Genomic DNA, 24,760 nt, shown 5'->3' with positions numbered 1-24,760 from the left:
TGCAGTCAAAAGAGCTTCCCAGTGGTTTGGCTTCAATCTTCAGATTCTTGGCCTAATATTCCTTTGGCTTATTTCTCAGTAGACAGCTTTTGCCACAGCAGGGTCCTTAATGACTGCTTCCCAAGCCAATCAAACACAAAGTCTTAACTTGTTCCTCTCCATCTCTGGATCAGCCAGGAGGTCCTGGCTATTACCGGGACCTTCCTTTTCCAAGATAAGCAAGAGACATACAAGCTCCACAGGGGACACCCTATGCTACAAGCAGAATGAGCCCCTTTCCTGAATGGAATTTCACTTTTAGCCCTTAATTTCCCACTATGCTTGAACAATGAGAGATGCTAGTGTCTTCCTCCCACCGACCCGTGTGCTTCGCAGCTGGCTGTTGTTGGCTTTTCGTTCTGACACAAACCTGATTTGCCACTGAGGCTAAATCACACTCGACCCTTCTTCATCTTAGAGTTCTCGTTGGAGGAGTGGCCTCAACAACCAGATCATACCCAGTCTCATTTAACCCTTTTCGCTTGGTAGAGCCTGAAATTTACAGCCAGTCACTCTCCATGGGTAGCCCCTTGCCTAGGATATACAGTTACCAGAACTAGATTTTTAAGGATCTTCTATTACTGCTGATGAATATGCAAATTAAAATTGTTTTCAAAGAACAAAAAAGAGGCCAAAGGACTGCATGGTATTTTGAATCATAACATGCCCAGTTGCTGGCTCGATCACATAGCAGTTGACTTTGTAAGTAAAGTTGTGTCCACACCAAACGACTTGACATGCGTGGAAATTCTTTAAACGTGAGGCTCCCTGCATTAGGCCTTGGCGTGCAAAGACAGGTGGTTTCTTGCTTTTAGGTCTGTCCCACAGCAACCTGCCTTTCACATAACTACACAGGTTTATATTTTTTCCTTCAAAATGGAAAAGAACTTAATTGTTCATTTCTTCTGATTCTAAAAGTAACATACACTTATTTTCTTAAATCAGACAATACAAAATATATAAAAGAGAAAGTGAAAATGTGTTCCTTAATCACACAACTCAGACATAAAAATGATTAATACTTGATGCATCCTACTAGACATTTTCCCATGTATCACAGATTTTTTTTAACAAAGTAGAATTATGTTTCATATATATATATATATATATATATATATACACATATATGTATATATATATATATTTTATAAACAGTTTTAAATTTACCTCATTTATGGTTATTTTTAACATACTAGTAAAATATAATTTTCACAGCAACACAGTATTCTATGTACAGATGTATACAGTAATTATATAAATGTATTATAATCTATTTAACCCATTTTTCCCTGATAGTTAAAATTTTTCCAAATTTATGTTCTTATAAACAATGCTGGAAAGGACATCATTATAGCTATACTTTCAGCACTTGTTCAATTACTCACCCAGGAAATATTCTCCGAAGTTAGCATGTCTGTGTTTAAAAGTATGCTCACTTTAAAGGCTTTTGATACACACTGACAACTTGCCCTCCAGAAAGGCATGCAACACCAGCAATGTATGTGAGTGCTAATTTCATCCTAAACAGAATTTATTAAAAAAGACATCCAAAGGCTAGCTCAACATCTAGTTTATGCTCCTGCTCAAGACAAAATGTTAACATTTCTAACCTCCCACACACCAGATGAAATGTATTTGAAAGGCTGCTGACTGGTGAACATCATACCTAACCACCCACTGGATTGTAATAAAAGCACAACAATCCATTCGTTCCTCCTGAGAAACATCAGCAGACGCGGCATCAACCAGGGTACTGGAGCTCTCCGCTACAGAGAGCTGATGCTCCCAGATGTTCAGAGGCCGTGTGGGGCCCGAACTTCCTCTGACTCATCTGGGAAAGATGAAACCGTGTTGATTAGAGTTTTAATTGAAGGCATTTTATTTGAAAAAAGGTAGCCCCAACTGATGTGTAAAGTACCTCTCTATTAAAAAAAAGTTTGAAGAGAAGAATCCATGGCTTCCCCCGCCCATGCTGGGTGTCAGCAGGTTTAGTATGGAGTCCCGTGCCCTGTTTTTTGGTAGCTGCCTTTGCTTGTCTGTGGAGGCATGCACACTTGGAGAAAGGTATGATCGAGCTTACTGCAGGGGCCGATGCTGCATCTTATAAACCATTGCAATTATACATACATTGCTTTTACTGCAGAGCAAAATGGCTCAGCAAATATTCAGGGGAAAGAAAGAGAAATGGTGTGTGTGTGTGTGCGTGTGTGTGTGTGTGTGTGTGTGTGTATGCATGAGTAAGTGTTAAACAACCTCAAAAGTCCCTAATAATTACATGATGTTATTTGACTGTCAGTGGTATGAACAAAGGAGAGAGAACTGGCTTTTCTTCCATTCCCAGAACCACTGCTAGAAGGCTCTGGTGTTAAATTATAAGAAAAAACAGACCTATGCGATGGGAAAACTCTCTCGGAATGCTGTGGCTTTCACACCAAAGAGCCTCAGTATATTCAAGTAATAAGACAATCATGTTACATGCTGTACCTTTTAGATAGAAAGTTCAAATAAATAAAAGTATTGCAGATATGGGGGCGGGGGGGAAGGTATTGCAGATATGGCAAAGAAGGGACTCTCTGAGGAATTGGTGTCTTTATGTTTGGATGGGCCAGGATCTAAATGTACATCGATGAGAGGAAGAGGAAGTAACAGGAGCTCCCACAGTTAAGACATTGGCGCGGCCACTCCTTGTCATCTTGCCTGGTGTCCTCCTCACCCCCTCTTCCTTCCCCATCACAGGTTTAAGACTTGTGCAACATTGGCAGCTTGTCATCTACAATAAAGGTGGTTTTATTTTGGTTTCACCTCATGTTCCCCAGGGTTTGAAGAATGTTGTTCTTATTTCCTTTCATTTTGTCTTCTTTCCATTTTGCTATTTCCTGATTTGAGACGATAGTACATGATCCTTGAACTTTCCAAGTAAAAATGCTGGCAATAGTATTTTATTAATAAAACAAGATCTCTTATCAGGAAACCATGTTTAAAAATAGAGTAAGAAAAAGTAATAGCAATTTTTAAATGTCTTTATAGATTTTTAGAGCGAGAGGAAGGGGGAGGAATAGAGTGATAGAAACATCAAGCCCACAACCCGGGCATGCGCCCTGACCAGGAATCGAACCAGTGACCTCTTGATTGACATAATTATTTTACAATTAAAAAATTTAATAACATGTTTAATGATTTTTCAAATTCACTCCACCAAGACATCACTTCTTTCTGTCACTTTCTGTAGAGGATCCTACAGTTAATGTTACCATCCTCCTATTGATAGGCATTTGGTTCCCCAACTTTTCTCTACCATATACAGTGCTATAACACCTTGTGCACACGTGTTTCTCTAGGGTAGATGGTGTGAAGTGGAATAGTATATGTTCATTTAAATGTAAAAGATCCTGTCAGATTGCCCAACACAATAGTTGTTTCAACTTACACCCCTATGCTGTCACTTCAAATAACCTGGTTGGATTAACATATAGTGATACAGTCCTCTGCTAACTGACAAGAGTCAGAGAAAAATTTAATCGTTTACATCTCATATAGCAGTAATTTCTAACATTTGAAGGATGAGGATCCTTTTAAAATATCAAGAAAAAAATTAAGGTAACATGACAATTGCTTATACTTTTGTTATTTATTAATAAAATGTTTTGTAAAGTGCCTGTAACATCCATAATGCATAAAAAGGAATCTGTAGCGTATAAACCATTGCATTTATATTTAGACATATCTGAAGAACAGCCCTTCACTCCGGAAACAGTTGTTTGCCAGACTACAGAAAATACCTGGTATGGATATAAATTTGGGAATCTCTTTCAATGACTTCACCACTAGAGATCTACTGTGGATAGAAAGATTTCCAGAGCCACTGAACAGACTTTGAATTGCCACCTTCAAATCCTTTTGTGTTCTTTGACATCCCTCATGTTTGGTAAGCACACATACATGTACAGACACACATGCAGATTCACAGGTTATGTGAGAAAATCTGGGAGAAAGAAAAGGCTCAATCCCTAAAATGAGGCCAATTTATGAAAGACTCATGGAAGTCCCATTCGGATAAAGGTTCCCAAGTCTCCTTTCCTTTCATTGTTTTTGCAATGCCCTATATTTTAAAAAGAGAGTGTTGCACCCCAAATTCCAACAGTAAATAGTTAGCTGCACCCTAAGACCAGCTCCCATCTCTCTGCCTCCTACTGTACCTCCACTTTCATGTAAGGAGTCGTTTGAAGAAGGTGGCAGTTGTTGAAGGAGTGATCACAGGATGTAAGTGAGCCACTCAACCCCAAACATGATCCTGTCCCAGCTTTCTGCAGCGGGACACTCCCCACGCAGGCCTCACCCAGGAGGAGACAGCCTGGGGTTCACGGACACTCAGGACAACTTCTTAGTCAATTACTTTTCTTTGATTTCCATCATTCTTGGTTCTGCCACTATCATTGTCTTAACCTGTGTCTTAAGATGGGATCTAACTTAAAGAGTTAACATATCATGTGGGTTGAAAATGTGCTGGTCCACCGTTAGGAGGCAAAGTGACTCATGTCCTTTCATTATTCCTTGTCATGTACCAAAACCCCCCAGTAATCTTCTCTCAAAACATGAAATGCAAGCAGATTCTCCAAATGTATCCAGTCAAATCTGTGAATTGCTCACACGCTCTCAGCAAAATCTCAGGCCATGCCGTGATCAGGAGGGAAAATCCTGAGCTACTGAAATGAGTCATATTCGCCCCATAGATTTACTGTATGTTTGAAAGTTAAAAGAGGTTTATAGAAACATTCAAGGTTATTAACTATGATTTTGCTTATGTGTGGTGCCTGCAAAATGTTGTGGTTTCATTTAATGCACATGAGGCCTAACTCTGAATTTTTTCCCCTTGGATTCCTTGAAAAAAAGGCATTAAAAATTATAATGAGAAAAAAAAAATCCAGAAAATAAAAATAATTTTCAGGTCAGAATATGTTTAGAAATGGATTGGCAGCCAATCAACAATTGGTCTGTTATTAATATAAAATAGAAAGAAAACCCTCCTGATTTTACACACACACACACACACACACACACACACACACACACACACACACATATATATTTAATGGGGGAAGGAAGGTCAAAATATGCTGAATTTCACTGTAGAATGTGTTGCTGTATGTGTTCCTGTACCAAAGGTGTGCCTTTTTCCTGGTGAAGACATGTGAGGTGATACGTTATTATGAAGAAATTTACCTAGGAAGAGAGGCATGCCTCACTTCATCTATTTCCCCTTCTGCCACCCCATCTCTGCATACATACACACATCTGAGAATTACTAAAGTTGCAAACCAACCATACATTTATGGTTCTCTATAGTAAGAGGTTGTGTGCTTGCACATGTTGGTGTTCTCTTATATGCTGTCACCACAAGTTTTCACCACCGGCCTACCATATGCTTTATACAATGGTGTCATCCCATAATCACATGAGTTTCTGTAACCACAGACCATGGTGGGTAAACATGTGCTCACAGCAGAGGAGAAAGAAACATCAGACAGTGGAAGAAAAACCTCTTTGCTCGCCTCTGTACACTATCGCAGCAGGCCAGTTCTTAGTGTCTTTATGATTGCAATGACCTGTCAAATGAATAGATCAGGTCTGATTGATCATGGGCGGTGAGAAGAGTTCTGTGAGTTCTGATTCTGACTCAAGGCTTAATAAGTGTGGCTTACTAAGGTTTACTGGAACATAGTTCTCAGAATGGTCCTGCTCTAGGGCAGGCAGAGCCCTAAACTTAGTGACTCATTTCCAAATCAGTAGTACAGCAAATATATATATATTTACTTACTTACTAGAGGCCCGGTGCACGAATTCGTGCACCAGTGGGGTCCCTCAGCCTGGCCTGCAGGATTGGGCTGAAACTGGCTCTCCAACATCCTCCAAGGGGTCCCAGATTGTGAGAGGGTGCAGGCCAGGCTATGGGACCCCACCTGTGCATGATCAGGGCCGGGGAGGGATGTGGAAGGTTGGCCAGCTGGGGAGGGAGCACGGGAGGGCTCCAGGATGTGTCCGGCCCGTCTCGCTCAGTCCTGATCAGCCAGACCCCAGCAGTAAGCTAACCTACTGGTTGGAGTGTCTGCACCTTGGTGGTCAGTGCACATCATAGCCAGCGGTTGAGTGGCCTTAGCATATCATTAGCATATTATGCTTTGATTGGTTGAATGGATGACTAGACACTTAGAATATTAGGCTTTTATTATATAGGATTTATTTATTTATTTTAAATATATTTTTTATTGATTTCAGAGAGGAAGGGAGAGAGATAGAGAGATAGAAACATCAATGATGAGAGAGAATCACTGACTGGCTGCCTCCTGCATGCCCCCTACTAGGGGGGGATTGAGCCCACAACCTGGGCATATGACCCTGGCAGGAATCAAACCTGGGACCCTTTAGTCCACAGGCCAATGCTCTACCCCCTGAGCCAAACCAGCTAGGGCCACAGGAAATACCCATGTGCCTACTACCCAACTTAAATAGTGTGAGCACCATGGAGATTCTTATGTGCCCATTTCAATCCCATCCCTATTTCTTTTTATGCCACTAAATAACCTCTAGCCTGAATTTGGTATTATTTTAATTATTCTCTTGATTTTCTTTGTAGTTTTACCCCCAAGGTATGCATCCTTAAATGATTCAATTTTTAGATTTGCCTTCTCAGAAGTTTACATAATCATACTGTATGCATTATATTTCTGAGATTCTCCATGTTTAAATAAATAGCTGTAGTTTATAATAATAGATGAGGCACAGGATTTCCAAGCATTTCTTTTTTTAAAAAAATAATTCTCTAGTTTCATTTCTATTTTTTAATTGAATTTATTGGGGTGACATTGGTTAATAAATATATAGGTTTCAGGTGTTTAATTCTATAATACATCATTTGCATACTGTATTGTGTATTCACCACCCCAAGTCAAGTCTCCTTCCATTTCCATTTATCCTTCCTGTGTCCTTTACTCTCTCCCACATTTCTTGAGATCATAGTTTGGATAAGATAAATGTCTAACTTTTTACTTAACTGGTCTCATTTTCTTTTTAAAAGTCCATAGACAGTTTGTGATATTTGATAGAAATAAAATGAATAGACTCTGGATTTACTTTCTTATTGAATTGCTACATTTCCCCAATTTATTTTGAAAAAGAACAGTGCATCTGCCAAACCTATTAAATACAGATTTTGGAGGGTAAGTTCATGACCGATCCCTGAGATATACTAAAATCTATTCATTTTGCCACAGATAGGACTGGATTTGTATCACTCCCGCTATTCTACCCCATAAAAGCAATAAGTGTGGCCTGATAGAAACAGTTCACTTTTTAATTTATAAATGTTTAGAAAGGGGAGGTATGGAAAGAGAAGGTTGATGTTGGAGAAGACATATCTTCCCTTTCACTTGGTTATTCACGTTAAACTTTGGTTGAAATGAATGAAAAGAAGTGAGAAATGTTTAAGTGGCCAGTAAGATAATTAAAATAAAGCAATCGAACTCTCTTCTCTTTCAACCCTTATTTAAGATTCAACTGGTAAAAAGATGTGGCTAATAGAGATAAACTCAATTACTACCGGAGTTTTCATAAACATTACTTTTCTTCATCTCCAATCTAGGATTGTTTTTCTTTTGTCTAATAAGAATCAAATAAATATTATCATCAGTAAACTTAGACTTTAAAAAATGCTGTGAATCAAACGGAAACTCTGAATTGGGGTTATTTTCTGACTGTTGAAGCTACTAAAGGACAATCTTGCTTTAATGCACGTTGTAGATGTGGACAATAAACCTTGGGCTTTTTTATTAAAAAAGTAAAACATGATAAAACAATTCGGACCCAGGTGTCAATGACTTGGGAATATAGTGGGGCCTTGACTTACGAGTTTAATTCGTTCTGAGACCGAGCTCGTTAAGGAGCTCGTTAATTCAAATTACTCTATCAACTCAAAGCAAAAAATCAGCGGAGAGACAGCTGGTGTCTCAAAAAACTCGTTAGTCGGGACCCTCGTAAATCAAGGCCCCACTGTTCTCTCTCTCTCTCTCTCTCTCTCTCTCTCTCTCTCTCTCTCTCTCTCTCTCTCCTCTCTCTCTCTCTCTCTTTCTCTCTCATATAGGTCTGGACCTGGATATACAACCAGCTTAGCAACTGTCCCAGAATAGGGTGTAGGGTAACCCCCACATTCCTACTGGCTCATTTAGATGCAACTGCCTCTGACCACAGCTATATAAACAGATTCTTTTCATAGTCCAAGACAGTCTCCTAGAAGCAGAAATTTCCCCTTCTCTCTTCAAATCTAAAAAACGTAAACTCATTTTAGATGAGCCTTACACCTAGTGTGATCTAGAAATTCAAGTCTTGCCACCATATCTGAAATATTTTTGCAATGCAGTACAATGGTCCACAATATCATGTGGTGGAGCTTCAAATTAGGGGACCCTATGGCACTGGTAAACATTTAGAGAAAGAAATGAAGTGATTGGAAAAATGAAAACAAGATGTCCGTGAGTGGGGCGATTACGAACCTGTGACTAATTAAAGGATCCCTGTGAGGGGAGAGTGGTATTGCAGACAAGCCGATGGGAAAGTACACGGCATGTGGAGACATTAACTAAAGTCGCATGTCCCGTGTCAGCCGAGAGGATTCTCCGCAGCCTCTGTAGACAAGCAGTGCCTAATGCAAGGAAATTTATGTGTAATGGATTTTCATAACAGGCTTTTTATGATCCTCCCGCCCCCCGCCAAAGTGCCCTCGGAGCTTTCCTGCTTCCACTCTCATTTTTCTTAATTGGACAAAGATTTACTATTCATTTCCTCTCCTCGGTACTCTCTTTTGGCTCCATTTCTTGCTATTCGGGTGGCATAGCTTTCTATCTTTCCCTCCTTTTTTTTTTTTTTGCCTCTTTTCTATTTTATTTATTATTTTATTTTATTATTTTATTTTATTTTATTTTATTTTATTATTTTATTTTATTTTATTTTATTTTCATGGGCTAAGTCTAGCAGCCTGTGCTTTTTTTTAAGTTTATTTTTTGTTGTTGATAGTTATTACAGATGGCCCCTATTCCCCCCACCCCACTCCCCTCCAACACACACTTCCCTCCTCTACCCAACCTCGCCCCAGTGCAGGCCTTCACCTCCTCTTTAGAAACACAAAGCCCAAATTACTGATAGGATGACACTGGAGTTTTGTTTCCAGCACCTCTGGTAATAGAAGTGACTGTCATTCTAACAGGAAAGCACATTTTGGGGTGATTGCTACCTCCCCGGCTTGAGAGGTATTGCGGCAAACTTCCCTCACATCCAGCTGGCTCCCAGCTCCCCCGCGCGCTAGAACTGCATGCAGAGTTTGTTTACAAGCAGTAGCAAATAGAAAGACAAACCTTGAGTGGAGACAGGAAATGAATGTTGAAGGGCCAAATCCTGGACATTTGGCTCTTTGGAAACAACATTTATTCTTGCAGGGGACCTGGGAGCCAACCACTGCGAATGGGTCCAACCTCCCTACTGTTGGGAAAGGAAGTCACAGAGTCTTCCCAAGTCCACGGAAACCTTACTTAAGACGGGGCCTGCTCCATGCGAGGGGAACAAGCAGACACCCACTGGCGGTGATTTGGTAGAAAGCCAGTCTTCCCAAACCAAACCAAATAATAACCTTCTACACTAAGACTCCCTTTGAATTAACAGGAGACCCCCCATAGAAATGGGGATATTTTAGCAGGTAGAGTAATATGAAATAGCTGAGCACTTAGATTTGGGTGTGTTAATTGAATTAGAATCATCAACAGCTTAAGAGCCAGACACCAAGGCTCTGAGAGGGAGGACCTGGCCTGTCTACACCTGCAGATTTCTATCCCAACATTAGATTATTAACCAGCGAGGCTCATGTGTCTCCTGACTAGATATCAGTGCAATCACTAGTTCCTTAAAGTTGTTACCTAGACAGGAGACACTGTTTCAGTAGGGGAGGTAACCTACTTTATTCTAAAATATGTCCTATCTTCTAATTACAAATTACAAAGTTACAGCACTGGCATTGGCTTAAGGCAGCGGTTCTCAACCTGTGGGTCGCAACACCTTTGGGGGTCGAACGACCCTTTCACAGGGGTCACCTAAGACCATCAGAAAACATATATATAATTACATATTGTTATTGTGATTAATCACTATGCTTTAATTATGTTCAATTTGTAACAATGCAAACACATCCTGCATATCAGATATTTACATTACGATTCATAACAGTAGCCAAATTACAGTTATGAAGTAGCAATGAAAATAATTTTATGGCTGGGGGTCACCACAACATGAGGAACTGTATTAAAGGGTCGTGGCATTAGGAAGGTTGAGAATCACTGGCTTAAGGGCTTCTAATCTTACGTACCTTCCTCTCCCCAAGCAACCCACCAAAGGTTCTAGTCTTTGAGGGGAGGTCAGGTCGGTTCAAGTGGGACATCAGAGCGGAGAACTCTGGGCAGCACTGGGGGCTGCATCAGTGGCGTAGGTTCTGAGGATGAGGTGGTGGGCAGTGAAGGGGGAGTCTTAACTTGTGATCGTGGTGGGCAATGCCGCTCCAACATGCAAACTGACACCCAGGTGGCCGGGATTAGCACATCCATTCAACAGCTATTTGTCAAGCATTTACAATATCCAACCACTGAGGGTGAAAATCAAGATGCATTCGACTCCTGAAAGGCATTTATAATCTGGTAGGGAAGCTAAGACACGCGGTAAATGCCATAGGAGACTTATTGGTAAAGTGATTTAAAGTTTAGAGGAGGAAGAAGACAATTCCAGCTAAGGGATCAGAGAAGACTTCATGGAGAAAGTAGTGTTTGAGCTGGGTCTTTGAGGATTCTGGGCTAGGAGTGGGGGTGGGGGGTCGTGGGGAGGAGAGAAGAGGACTTTTCCCCACACAGAGAGCTCAAATAGCAAGGCTGCGGAGTCAGGAAGTATGGACATGGAAAAGCAAACAGTTCAGTCTGGCCGGGGTGTGGAGTGCATGGAGGGCATCAGGAAAGCTGCAGTTGTGCTTGGCACACAGGCGGCCAGCCTCTAACAGATGGAGAGTAAACCAACCGTTGCACTCGGCGGAAGAGAGGCTCCTTCCGAGGCGGGGCCCTAGCAAGTCCACAGGCAGGATTTTCTAGTTCCAGCCTCCACTCCAGGTGTTTCATGTCACTCTGCAGCTTTCCCCATGAAATAAAGGGCCAGCTACCCAATATCAAGGGCTCCATCAATCCTAGCTGCAAGAGGAGACTTCAGTTCAGCACATCCTACCATCATTTAGAACAGAAGCCCTGTAGAGGATCCTTCACAGGCAGTAACTGTGACTTCCCCCTTTTCAGAATGGCGTGTATAGCCTTTCCTGTTCCTACCATCTTCTCCGCTTTCTTGTACTCACTGTGCCCACAAAGAATTAAACCAGATTTTCACTTATTCTGCCTATCTATCAGACCCCAGGTGAAATCTGCACTGGGGTGATATTAGAACTACAGAATAATTAAACTAGAAGGGATTGTGGAGGTGAGTTTCAATCCAGGCGCCACATTCATACATGGTAACCCGGGGTCTGAGAGGCGAAGTGAGTCACACAGTCAGGACCAGACCCAGGTCTTTAGTTCCCATACCTGTCTGCTTTCTAAACTATGTCACTGCATGAGCTTTCTTAGGGTGCTCTGTAGATTAACAAAGAGCTTCAGTCATCTGGGCCAGGGATCTGGCTCAAGGGCCAAATCCAGCCCACATCCTGTTTGTGTAAATAAACTTTTATTGGGACACAGCCATGCCCAGATCGTCTATGGCTGCTTTCACTCTTCAATGCCACATTCCAGTAGCTATGACCGTAGGTAAAAAAAAGTGTGCAGATCCCTGATCTAAGCCAATGTCTCACATTTTTTATATCGTACCACTATCAGTCAAAAAAATTAGGCATGCTCTTCTCTCCTCCCCATTTTTACCTAGAGCGATCTTCTGTCTCCACACGGCCAGCTCAAATGCTACACTCTTCTGTGATGTCTTACAAGATCCGATGAAGGTCAACTGGAAGGAACTCTTTTCCTGTGTCCCACATATTTGACATACATCGCCTTAATCTTGTTATGTGTGTTATCATTTTGGCTCCCATATTATGTCATGTTTGTTGAAAGCAACGTGACCACTACTGGTTAGCTACTGTACATTAAAGCACGCCCATGCTGAAGCCTGGAATACTACCATGGCACGCTTAAAGGAATACCTTTTAAGAGTATCCTGACTCCCTAAACTCCAGTTCTCTGTTTATCAAAGATTGATGATAACCTATAACTGAGTCTTTTTCTTTGACCGAACCTGTCTCTCTTCCTCCACCCCTATTCTCTCAATAGGGAGGACCCTATATAAATTATGAAGATGGTAATTTTGCCAGTTATATTTACTGTTAATTAATAAATTACCTTTCTAGTTTGAAAGAAAATTCTCAGTCATATCATCCTATCCTTGCAACAGATAGCAATTTCACATTTTAGGATGCGAACGTGGCTTAATATTAAAAGAAAAGTCAAAATATTGGCACACAAACTCGCAGTCACAGGCACTTACCTTGGGCTCTGGCAAAGGGATAGAGGCTCGAGGGGTGCCAGGGACATACAGGGAAAAACCGACTTGTGTGGCTTAGAGGTAAGAGCGGGAGAAACAGCCGCCATGGTCCCTGTGTTGAATCTTCCTTCCCTGCTGCGGATGGATGCCATCTTTCCAGTGTTGAGCTCTCCCAACACAGAGCAAATCCAAACTCCTCTAGCTCCACCCTGATGACTACCCGAGACCCTGCCCTATCAAACACGAACATGGCCCTAGGCTCCTTCAGCAGCAACCAGCCTAGGCCTGCGCTGCAGGCTTTCTTAGAAAACTCTTGAGGAATTCCATCAAGACCAAGGGATGCCAGAGACCAAGAGGGAAAAACTGAGGGAGGGATGTATACCATTGCCCCTGTGTTGAGCTCCCCTCCCACACTGGCCAAATTTAATTCTGCATTAGGCTACTGAACACCCTGAAGACTGCCTGAGACCCTGCCCCACCCAAATTGCACAAGACCTAACGCTCTTTGGGCAGCAACCAGCCTGGGCTTGCATTGCAATCTTTCTTAAAAAACTCTCGAGGAATTTTGTCATGTTCAGGGATGACAGAGATAGGGAAAAACTGAGTTGTGTGGCTTCAGGGCGAGGGTTGGAGGGACACATACCATTGTCCCTATGTTGAACCCTCCCCCCATATGACCAAGTCTGAATCCGCATTAGCCTGGTGAACTCCACTAGCTCCACCCTGACCATTCCCCGAGACCCTTTTCAGGCGGTGGCAGCTGGCCTTGGTACACTCTGAGACTTTTTTGCTGAGTGTCTCTGCTTACACTGGCACCAAATCTGAATCTGTATTAATCTGGTGAACAATATTCATCCCATGCTGGTGACTCCCTGAGACCATGTCTCACCCAATTCATATACCACCTGAGGCTCTTTCATCGACTGAGCTTTTTAGGCAGCTGGCAGGGGTTGGTAGGTCTTGTGGTGCCTTGGTCCTTTTGCTGACTGACCCTAGGCCCGTACTGTAGGCAGTCAGCCTTGGTTCTCAGCATGGCCCTTCCCAAGTGCATCCAGATCCTGCATAGGCAGCTACCAACTGTAGATTACTTTCCTTCTACTAACAGGTAGCCCTGGGCTGCTCACAGACAATGTCTGACATTGACCTGCAAGGGAGTCCTTCTCAAATGGCACCAGAATCAATACACCTGCTGGCAGGCTTCAGACCACAACAGCATACCACCTAATTAATTCCATAGTGGTGCTCCCAAAGAGAGGTCTTGGCAGACATCAGAACCTAATGGGACAAATCCCACTGCATGTCAGGCCCTGCATAGCAGCTCATATGCTATGGTTGTGGCTAATTCTCATAGCCAGCCAGCCTGAGGGTCAATCACATTAACTGATGTAGCAATAGTAATCAAGGTTCAGCTACAACAAGAAGGCACATACAATCCACACAAGAGACACCTCTGAAGCATCCAACTAAGGTGATCAGGGAGACTCTGCCACTGGGTCTCACAGGACACCTATTATATAAGACCACACTGCTAAGACTGGGAGCCATAGCAGATATACACCTAGTTTGTTTCTAAAACATAGAAACAGACACAGAGAAGTAACCAAAATGAAGAGTCAAAGAAACATGTCCAAATGAAAAAACAGAAGACATATCCAGAAAACAAAATAAATGAAATGGAAGCAAGAAATCTACCAGAAACTGAATTAAAACCACAGGTTTTAAGGATGCTGTAGAAACTCTAGGGGAAGAATAGAAAAACTCACTGAGGACTTCAACAAAGAGATGGTAAACATAAAAAAGGACATAGAAATGAAGAAAACAATAACAAAATGAAGAATACACTAGAATAAATCAATAGCAGATTAGGTAAAGCAGAGGACTGAAACAACAATTTGGAAGACAAGGTAGCAGAAAACACCCAATCAGAACAGCAAAAAGAAAAAAAGAATTTTAAAAAAAGAGGATAGTTTAAGGGACCATTGAGACAATACTGAGCATAACAATATTTGCATCATAAGGGTACCAGAAGAGAGAAGCTAGGGATTGAGAATCTATTCAAAGAAATAATGACTGAAAATTTCCTTAACCTGGTAAAGGAAAAGACATACTCATCCAGGTAGCACAGAGAGTCCCAAACAAAAGGAACCCAAAGCAGCCTACACCAAGGCACATCATAATTAAAATGGCAAAGTTAAAAGACAAAGAGAGAATCTTAAAAGCAGCAAGAGAAAAACTGTTAGTTACCCACAAGGGAGCTCACATAAGACTGTCAGCTGATTTTTAAACAGAAACATGTGGAACAAAATATTCAAAATGATGAAAAGCAAGGACCTATAACCAAGATTACTCTACCCAGCAAAGCTATCATTTAGAATTGAAGGACAGATAAAGAGCTTCCTAGATAAGAAAAACCTAAAGAATTTCATCACTACCAAACCAGTATTACAAGAAATGTTAAAGACTCTTTAAGAAGAGAGAGAAAAAAAGATCAAATATATGAATAATAGAATGGAAATAAATACATATCTATCAACAATTAATTTAAATGCAAATAGATTAAATATGCCAGTCAAAAGACATAGGGTAGCTGAATGGATTAGAAAACAGACCCAAGCCCTGGCCAGGGTGACTCATTTGGATGGAGCATTGTCCTATGGACTGAAGGGTCATGGGTTAGATTCCTGGTCAGGATACATACCCAAGTTGTGGGTTTGATCCCCAATCAGGGAGTGTATGAGAGGAGGCCGATTGTTCTCTACCCTCCTTTTCCTCTCCTTTTCTCTCTAAAAAAAAATTAATACAATATAAAGAAAACAAGACTCCTATATATCTTGTCTAGAAAAGACCCACTTCAGATAGAAAGACACACAGACTAAAAGTAAACAAATGGAAAAGGATATTTCATACAAATGGAAAGAGAAAAACACTGGGGGAGCAATACTTACATCAGACAAAATAGCCTTTAAAACAAAGGTTATAATAAGAGATAAAGGACATTACTTAATGATAAAGGGGTCAATCCAACAAGAGGATATAACCCTTGTAAACGTTTATGCATTCAACATAGGAGGACCTAAATATACAAAGCAAATATTAATATACATAAGGGGAGAGAGCTATAGTATTAGGCATAGCAGAGGACTTATACACACCATTGACATCAATGGATAGATTTGCCAGACAGACAATCAAGAAGGAAACAGCAGCCTTATATAACACCTTAGACTGGATGGATTTATTTGATATTTTTAGAGCATTTCACCCCAAAGCAAAAAAACTGAAAAACACAAAAATATATGGAAGCCAAATAACATATTACTAAATAATGAATGGGTTAACAATGAGATCAAATCGGAAATAAAGATACCTTGAGACAAATGAAAATGAAAATACAATAACCCAAAATCTATGGGAAACAGCAAAATCAGTTATAAGATGGAAATTCATAACAATACAGGCCTACCTCAAGGAACAAGAAACAAGAAAATTCTCAAATAAACAATCTAACCTTACATCTAAAAAAAACTAGTAAAATATCAATTAACAAAGCCCAAAGAGAGTAGAAGAAAGGACATAAATAAACAAAATACTCTAAAGAACTACACAAGATCAATGAAACCAAAAGCCAGTTCTTTGGAAAGATAAACACAGTTAATAAACTATTAACCAGACTCATCAAGAAAAAAAGAGAGAAGACCCAAATAAATAAAATCAGAATTAAAGAGAAGTAACAACTGATACCACAGAAATACAAAGGATTGTAATAAAATACTACTAATAATTATATGCCAATAAATTGGACAATCTGGAAGAAATGGATAAATTGCTAGAAACACACCTTTCAAGACTGAATCAAGAAGAAACAGAAATCTGAACAGACCGATTTCTATCTACAAAATTGAATCAGAAATAAAAACAACTCTTGAGAAAACCTGAAGATTCTATCAAAAAACTACTAGAACAGATAAATGAATTCAGTAAAGTAGCAGGATACAAAATTAATATTCAGAAATTAGTTGCATTTTTATCCATCGGTATGTCATAGCATCTATAGACGCAAGCAGCGGACCTTTTTCATTAAACTCAAAATATCGTGGCAGTTAACTGGTTGCACATCAATAATGAGCTATCAGAAAGATAAATTAAGAAAACAATCCCATTTACAATTGCATCAAAAAATAAAATATATAGGAATAAATTTAACTAAAGAGGTAAAAGACCTGTACTTGAAAAATTAGAAAGAAACTGAAGAAGATACAAATAAATGAAAGCATATACTAAATTCATGAATAGGAAGAATGAATATCATGAAAATGTCCATACTACCCAAAGCAATCTATGGATTCAATGCAATCCCTACCAAAAAACAAATGGCATTCTTCACAGAACTAGGACAAATAATCCTAAAATTTTTATGGAACCATAAAAGACCCCAAATGGCCACAGCTATCTTGAGAAAGAAGAACAAATTTGGAGGTATCACACTGTTTGATATCAAAGTATACAACAAGGCTACAGTATGGACTGGCATAAAAACAGACACCTCGACCAATGGCACAGAATAGGGAGCTCAGAAATAATTCCAAGCCTACATGGTAAATTAATATATGACAAAGGACATGAAGCCATAAAACTCATAGAAGAAAATATAGGCAGTAAACTCTCGAAAACTTCTCTCAGTAATATGTTTCCTGATATACCTCCTCAGGCAAGGGAAACAAAAGAAAAAATAAACAAATGGGACTATATCGAGCTAAAAATTTTGCACAGCAAAGGAAGCCATCAACAAAATGAAAAGACAATCGATTGAATGGGACAACATATTTGCCAATGATACATCTGATAAGGGGTTAATATCCAAAATTTATAAAGAACTCATACAATTCAACACTCAACAAACAAACAATCCAATTAAAAAATGGGCCCAGGACCTGAATAGACACTTCTCCAAAGAGGACATTCAGATTGACAATAGATATATGAAAAGATGCTAATGTCACTAATCATCAGAGAAATGTAAATTAAAATCACAATGAGATACCGCCTCACACTTGTCAGAATATCTATCTTCAATAAATTCAATAAATGACAAATGTTGGCGTGGGTGTGGAGAAAAGGGAACCCTGGTGCACTGTTGGTGGGATTGAAAATTGCTGCAGCCCCTATGGAAAACAGTATGAAGTTTCCTCAAAAAATTAAAAATTGGCCCTGGCTGGTGTGGCTCAGTAGGGTAGTGTTGGCCTGCACACCACACAGCCCTTGGGTGAAGTTTAAAAAAAAAATGTAAAAAATTGAACTACCATACAATCCAACAATTCCACTTCTGGGTATATATCCAAAGAAATCCAAAACACTAATTCGAAAATATATATATACACCCTTATTTTCATTGCAGCATTATTTACAATAGTCAAGATATGGAAGTAACCCAAGTGCCCATCAATAGATGAGTGGATAAAGAAGTGGTACATATATACAATGGAATATTACTCGGCCATAAAAAAGAATTAAATCTTACTATTTGCAACTACATGGGGAGACCTGGAGGGTATTATATTAAGTGAAATAAGTCAGACAGAGAAAGAGAAATACCATATGATTTAATTTATATGTGGAATCTAAAGAACAAAACAAACAAACAAAATAGAAACAGGCTCATAGATACAGAGAACAAATTGAGGGCTGCCAGATGGGAGGGAGTTGGGGATGCTGAGTGAAAAAGGTGAAGGAACTAAGAAGTACTAATTGGTAGTTACAAAACAGTCCCGGGGATGTAGACCACAGAATAGGGAAGAAAGTGAAATGATACTGTAATAACTATGTATGATGCTAGGTGGGGACTAGAATTATCTGGGGATCATTTTGTAAATTATAGAGTTATCTAACCACTATGCTATACACCTGAAATTAATATAAAATAATATTGAATGTTAACTGTAATCCTATCTAATAAAGACAGAATATGCAAATTGACCGTCACTTTGCAACAAAGATGGCGGTGCCCATAGCCACAAGATGTCGGCGCCCAATCCCCTCAGCACCACTGGAGTGCCCCAGTCCGTTAAGCCCTCACTGCGGGAGCAAGGGGAAAGCAGCGCCCCAGTCCCTCGCGGCGAGCAAACAGCACGTTTGCCCCTTGCTGTGGTGCCAAAGGACAAGCAGGTCCCCACAGAGAGCAGACAGCAGGGCCTGTGGAGGTGTTGAGCAGGCAGGTCCACAGAGAGCAGAGAACTATGGGGAGCGGGCCTAAGCCATCAGTAGGACACCTCCTGAGAGCTCCCAGATTGAAGAGGGTGTAGGTCAGGCTGAGGGACGCCCCCCCCCCCCCCGTGCACGAATTTTGTGCACTAGGCCTCTAGTTGAAAAATAAAATTTAAAAAAGAAAGACTAGCACAAAATAAAACAGTTGGCCACAGACATGACCAACCATGACATGATCTGTAAATGTTTTACCTATAGAACAAAGTCTGGTTAAGAACACTGTAATGTAACCAAGACAAACCATCAAATAATAACTTGTCTGAGGTAACAAGGGTTCTTTATTGTTCTACATACATTCTAGACAAAGAAGAATACACAAAGTGAGCATTTGTTACTATGCCTTTCCCGTAGGATGGTTCTCATGCTATAATTCTCATGACCAGTACTGGTTAGCTACTGTACATTAAAGCATGCCCATGCTGAAGCCTGGAATGCTACCATGGCATTCTTAAAGGAATACCTTTTAAGAGTGTCCCTACTCCCTTCACTCCAGTTCTCTGTTTATCAAAGATTGATGATAACCTATAACTGGGTCTTTTTCTTTGACCGAACCTGTCTCTCTTCCTCCACCCCCATTCTCTCAATAGGGAGGACCCTATATAAATTATGAAGATGGTAATTTTGCAAGTTATATTTGCTGTTAATTAATAAATTACCTTTCTAGTTTGAAAGAAAATTCTCAGTCATATCATCCTATCCTTGCAACAGATAGCAATTTCACATTTTAGGATGCGAACGTGGCTTAATATTAAAAGAAAAGCAAAAATATTGGGGGAACACTTTGTAAAGCATGTGACTGTCTATGCTGTATATCTGAAAACAATACAAAATAATATTGAAAGTAAACTGTAATTAAAAAAATAAAAAAGCAAAAATAAAGAAGTATTTATTAACTAAATACTGAGGGATGAATAACTTGCATAAACACAGAGAAAATATTAAAAATATATCTTCATTATTTCTGAATTTGAAACAGACACACTGTTTTTCAATTATTTGGCTGAGAATTTTACCCCTTACATGCATGGGAAATAAAGTTTAAATAATTCCAATGTGGCTAGAAGTTGATTTTGAAAGCACAATTCTCTACTGTTAGGTTTTAAAAAACTGGATTGAACCTATGACCTGAGAAGAAACCCGTCTAACTCGTTTTATATATATATTGTATGTTCTTTAAAGGTTTCAAAAACTCAGGGAAAAAAGGAGCCTGGAAGCTGGGGGATATAATAGAAGATGCATTTAGAGCAGTGGCTGTCAGCCTTGGCTACGCATCAGAATCACCTGGGGGAGCCTTTAAAAGTCCCTCTGCCCGGGCTGTGTCCCAGACCAATTAAATCAGACCCACTGCGGGTATGAGCCAGGCAGTAAGGCTCCCCACGTGATTCCGGTCTGCAGCCAGGATGACACACACTGATTCATAATGAGTGAACCGGCCCAGCCAGAGGCAGTTATGGCAAAGGCAGTGCAGAGTCATTCAGAACATAGGGTGCAGAGAGCAGTCATGGGCAAGTAAAGGTAGATGAAGACACTCACCCTTATGATCCTAAATGCTGGGCTCTTTTTGCTTGCTTTATTTATTTTTTAAATTCTGGAATATCAATATTTACCAGCAGAAAGTAATATTGTTATACAGATCAAAATTTTAAACTTATTAAACATTGGTTAAATACACTGTGTGGTATTTCCCTTGTTCTCTCCATGACCAAATCTGACTGAGTCTGACACCACCTTCATTCGCTGGTGGCAGCCCCTGGAGTGGCAGGTCTGGTGCCTGGGAGCGTTTAACCTAAACCTTAACCTCCTTTTGTGATGAAAACATCCTATAACCCCCAGTTCCTATCTTTCCCCCATCAGGGGTAATTTGCGTCAGGATGCTATTCTCAAAGCTCAGCTAAGGATCCATGAGAAAACAACTGTTAAGAGTCTGTTTCATGGAATTTGAACTGTAAAAAAGAGAAAAAATGAGGTCAGGACCCAGCCAAACCAACAAGGTACCTGCCAAACCACACCTTATCCTCCTCAATCAGCAAAAATATCATCCACCGCCTGACTCCTCTTACCTCACCAATAGGAGCTCATTCATTCCCTTATTAGGACACTGGCAGTGGGGAGAGGGACTGCTCCTGTCTGAGGCCCAGGAGTGGCCTCCACAACATGTGCAGCTCATCAAAGACGAGAAGAGGGTAACAGCCACCGAGGGAGGAGACTGGAAAAATTACATCCTCGCTGCATGGAGGACAATCCATCTTGGTAGGCCATAATTATGGTTTTGGATTAAAAAAAAGTTTTTGAAGGCCAAACCAAAAAAAAAAAATCAAAAAAAAATCAATCCTAATATTTTTTTAAATGCATTTTTTTTTTTTTTTTCAGAAGGGGTTTCGCCTTAGAAATGCAGTCAAGGAATTTCAAGTTGAATGCTTCCGGGGAGTTGACTACGTAGTCAGTGAGTTCCTGGTTTTACCCTTCTAGAAGGACTGGGCTTGGATGGCCTCTCTAGTTCTAGAGCACACACCTGAACCTAGCGGTGTCATTTGCTTTTTTATTTTATTTTTTTAAACCCTGTAATAATAAAAGCCCTGTCCCCCTTCTGTATTTCTGCTTCTCATATGTCTAAGGGGTCCTCTCTCCATGTTCTGACCCTTGTCTTAGCTTACTGCTTCTTTTTTTCTCACAATGTAGCCCCATTCACACCAGGCTTTTTTCTATGATATTGGAGTAGCTTCCAAATCAAAATAAGAAGTCTCCCTGTTATGATCTGTGTCAGCACGGCTGTCCTGTTAATCCCATCCTGTTTAGTGGCTAAGCTGTTTTCAGAGCCAACTCATGAACTCACATCCATTCAAGCAATAACAGATGACAATTCTAACTTTCTAGAATTTACAAAACACGTCCATCGTGGGCATGTTTTGATAGGATTGCTAGAACACCAGTGAGAGAGACACTATTATTCCTACTTCGCAGCTGAAGAAGTAGGCTTGGCAGAGCTGGGCGATTTGCAGTCAGCCAGGACATCAGTAGAATTTGGGGCTTTTCTGACTGGTGGTCTCACCCACCTCAAGGATGTCATAACCATGTGGTTCTGCTCAGACAAGGAGCTCTGAAACGACCAGAGAGAATTTACGTCTTCAAGTTCCCCAGGTTCCTCTACTAGTACACGAAAGGTGTTCAGGTCCCTGGGAGATTGTGGGAGGCCCCAGGACTCACGTCACTCCTCTGGGGTTGGGCTGCTTGCTGCTAAAATTGACTCCTTGTTCAAGTTGTAGTTACATTTCTAAAGCTAAAAAGTTGAACACAACAGCCACTGTCTATTTAAAAACAAACAGTAACATTGGTGATTAAAAACTAAGTAAATAAAAGAGGAACGTATTAGACCAGCCAACCTTGACTTTGAATGAGTGAAGCAAATGAACAAATTGTTTAAAAGGATGAGGATGCTTATTTAATGGTGATTAATTCCCATGTGTGCAGTACTTCTTACCTGCCAGGCAATCGACCGGATTTCATCTAATCCTTACAATAGCATTGAATAGACATGATTATTCTTTTTCTCCTACCCCACAAACAGGATTTTTTATTTGTCACCATTAAAAGTCTGAATTTTAAACAGATGCTTGGACTGAGGACGCATATCCATCAACTCGTTCAACTTGAGCACCTGTCTCATCCCCAGGAACTTTTCCAGAACTGCTACCTTCACCATGAAGTGCCATGAGTTTTCCTAGTTCAAACTTGGGCTTCTTCAGCCTTCTGACTTTTCTAACAAAGACATCATAGAGCTGACAGTAGATTGGCAAGCCTTTTCTGTGTCTTTTCCATTGCTATCTGGATTTCAAGTCATTTGTCTACAACTCTCAGGTCACGATGTCCATCATCCTCTTCCGGATTGGCAGACATGTTGACGCTGAGCATCAGAGGTCATCTGAATCTGATGGTTGTGGGGTTTTTTTTTTTTAGTAAAACCAACATAGAATAGATGAAGCAAATAACCATCAGTAGTCTTGACATTAACGCGAGCTTCAATCATGGTCTGCCATTTTTTGACCATGGAGCACAGTTTGTCTCCACTGGAAAGATCCATGCCATGGAAATTACTCAGGCAGTTTTTGCCCTGAACATCCTCAGTCTTTAGCTTGAATTTTCCAAGTGCAACTTAATCATCCTGCAGATCAGCTAGGCTCACTTCAAAAACATGACCCTTGATACCATCAGATGTAATTTTGGTTCCTAGAATCCCCCTGACTGGTGCTTTTCCAGTGTTTCTTAGACTGAACGTAGCCAGTGCTTTCACATCATGCCAATCTTGTTAGAAAATGGACCAACCACTTTCTTCTTGGTTCCCTTTTTAGACATGATTATTCTTATTTTAAGTCTAGATGGGCAAACCTGGCACAAATCACTTGCCCAGGATTACACAGAGGATTTTAGCTGCCACGTGGCTGACTCACAGGTGTAGGCTGTGTGTACCGCTGCAATATAGCATATCTATTTTTCCCTCAGGTCTCAGTTTTTTTGACTTTGACAGGACAAGGCTTAAAAGTTAAGATCTGGAGAAGTTTAAAGTTATTTGAAGAATTTATTTTATTTTAATTGACATAAGAAAATCATGCAATATTAATAACAATGACACGAGAGGAGTTGCTAGTGGTTTGGAAGTCCAGCTCTCCCACTGGGGGAAGAGGTACACTCATTGCCTCTTCATAGGACCCGTGAGGCAGTATGTCGTCCTCTGGACTGGTTATTTAAGGGAATGTGTCTTGAAAGTCAAAGACCCTCTCCAGACCCTCCCCTCACCCTCTCTCAGCCTGTTCTGCCAGGAGGAGAAGCTTGCTCATCAAGCAGGATCTGATGTCATATTATAATTGCTGCCAGATTCTCCCACTCACAGACCAGAGGTGAGAGCTGTGAAAGCACAGGCAGGGCATAACATCCGCTAAGTGTTAAGCTGGAGACAGTGAGGGAGCTACCAGAAGCAGCGGCAGGCCTGGAGCCAGGAGCCAGTCCACACACACGCCCGGGCAGGGAGGAGGTGGGCCAGTCAACCAACCTCTCTGGCCTCATTTTCCTCATCTGTAAAATGGAGCCGGTGATACTAGTAGTGTTGTTGGAGGGTTAAGTGAACTAATATTTGCAACGAATTTAGAACTGCATTTGGCCATAGTAAGTAATATGAGTGTTAACCGTTTTTATTGTTTTGTTTATTGTTATGATCCCCCTTCTCTCCCTCCTCCTCATTATATGGAAATAGGTCTTCCAAGGTATGCTGTCTTTCCAAACATGAAGGGGAGAACCGGGCACTAAAAATACTTCTGACTCGGATTATAAATTCCTCTTCATTGAAAATATTAACACCAGAGAATACTGAGAAATGCAGAATAAATGTAGGAGAAATTCTTATCTTTTTTGGTGCTCCCTTATTCTTCCTTTCTCCCCTTCCTTCCTTCCTTCCTTCCTTCCTTCCTTCCTTCCTTCCTTCCTTCCTTCCTTCCTTCTCCTCACCCAATTGGTTTTTAAAGAGAGGGAGGAAGAAAGAGAGAGGAGAGAGAGAAAGAGAGAGAGAGAGGGAGGGAGGGAGGGAGGGAGAGAGAGAGAGAGAGAGAGAGAGAGAGAGAGAGAGAGAGAGAGAGAACATCGATGTGAGAGAAACATTAATCGGTTGCCTCCTGTACGTGCCTCTAACCCGGGATCGAACTAGCAACCTCGGTATGTGCCCTGTCTGGGATGGAACCCGCACCCTTTTGGTGCATGGGATGACGCTCCAACCAGCTAAGCCATCCAGCCAGGGGTATCTGTCTTTCTTTTTTGAGCTGTGTGTGTGTGTGTGTGTGTGTGTGTGTGTGTGTGTGTGTAGGAGGGTTGTTGTAGCTAA

The 24,760-nt window shown here is 40.7% G+C and overlaps 1 protein-coding gene and 1 pseudogene across 2 annotated transcripts in view; both read right to left on the bottom strand.

The window, feature by feature from the left end:
• The window catches only part of CALD1 (caldesmon 1), a 183,508-nt gene that overhangs the window by 41,110 nt on the left and 117,638 nt on the right, over positions 1 to 24,760 (bottom strand). The gene's annotated exons all lie outside the window — the stretch shown is intronic.
• On the bottom strand, positions 22,494 to 23,244 carry LOC308527261 (small ribosomal subunit protein eS1-like; annotated as a pseudogene). Its single transcript has one exon. The product of its transcript is annotated as a small ribosomal subunit protein eS1-like (transcript).

This window comes from Myotis nattereri (genome assembly GCF_964212035.1).
Source record: "Myotis nattereri genome assembly, chromosome: 11".
Taxonomy (NCBI): domain Eukaryota; kingdom Metazoa; phylum Chordata; class Mammalia; order Chiroptera; family Vespertilionidae; genus Myotis; species Myotis nattereri.
The sequence above is the reverse complement of the archived record's forward strand: the minus strand, read 5'-3'. Positions and strand labels throughout refer to the sequence as shown.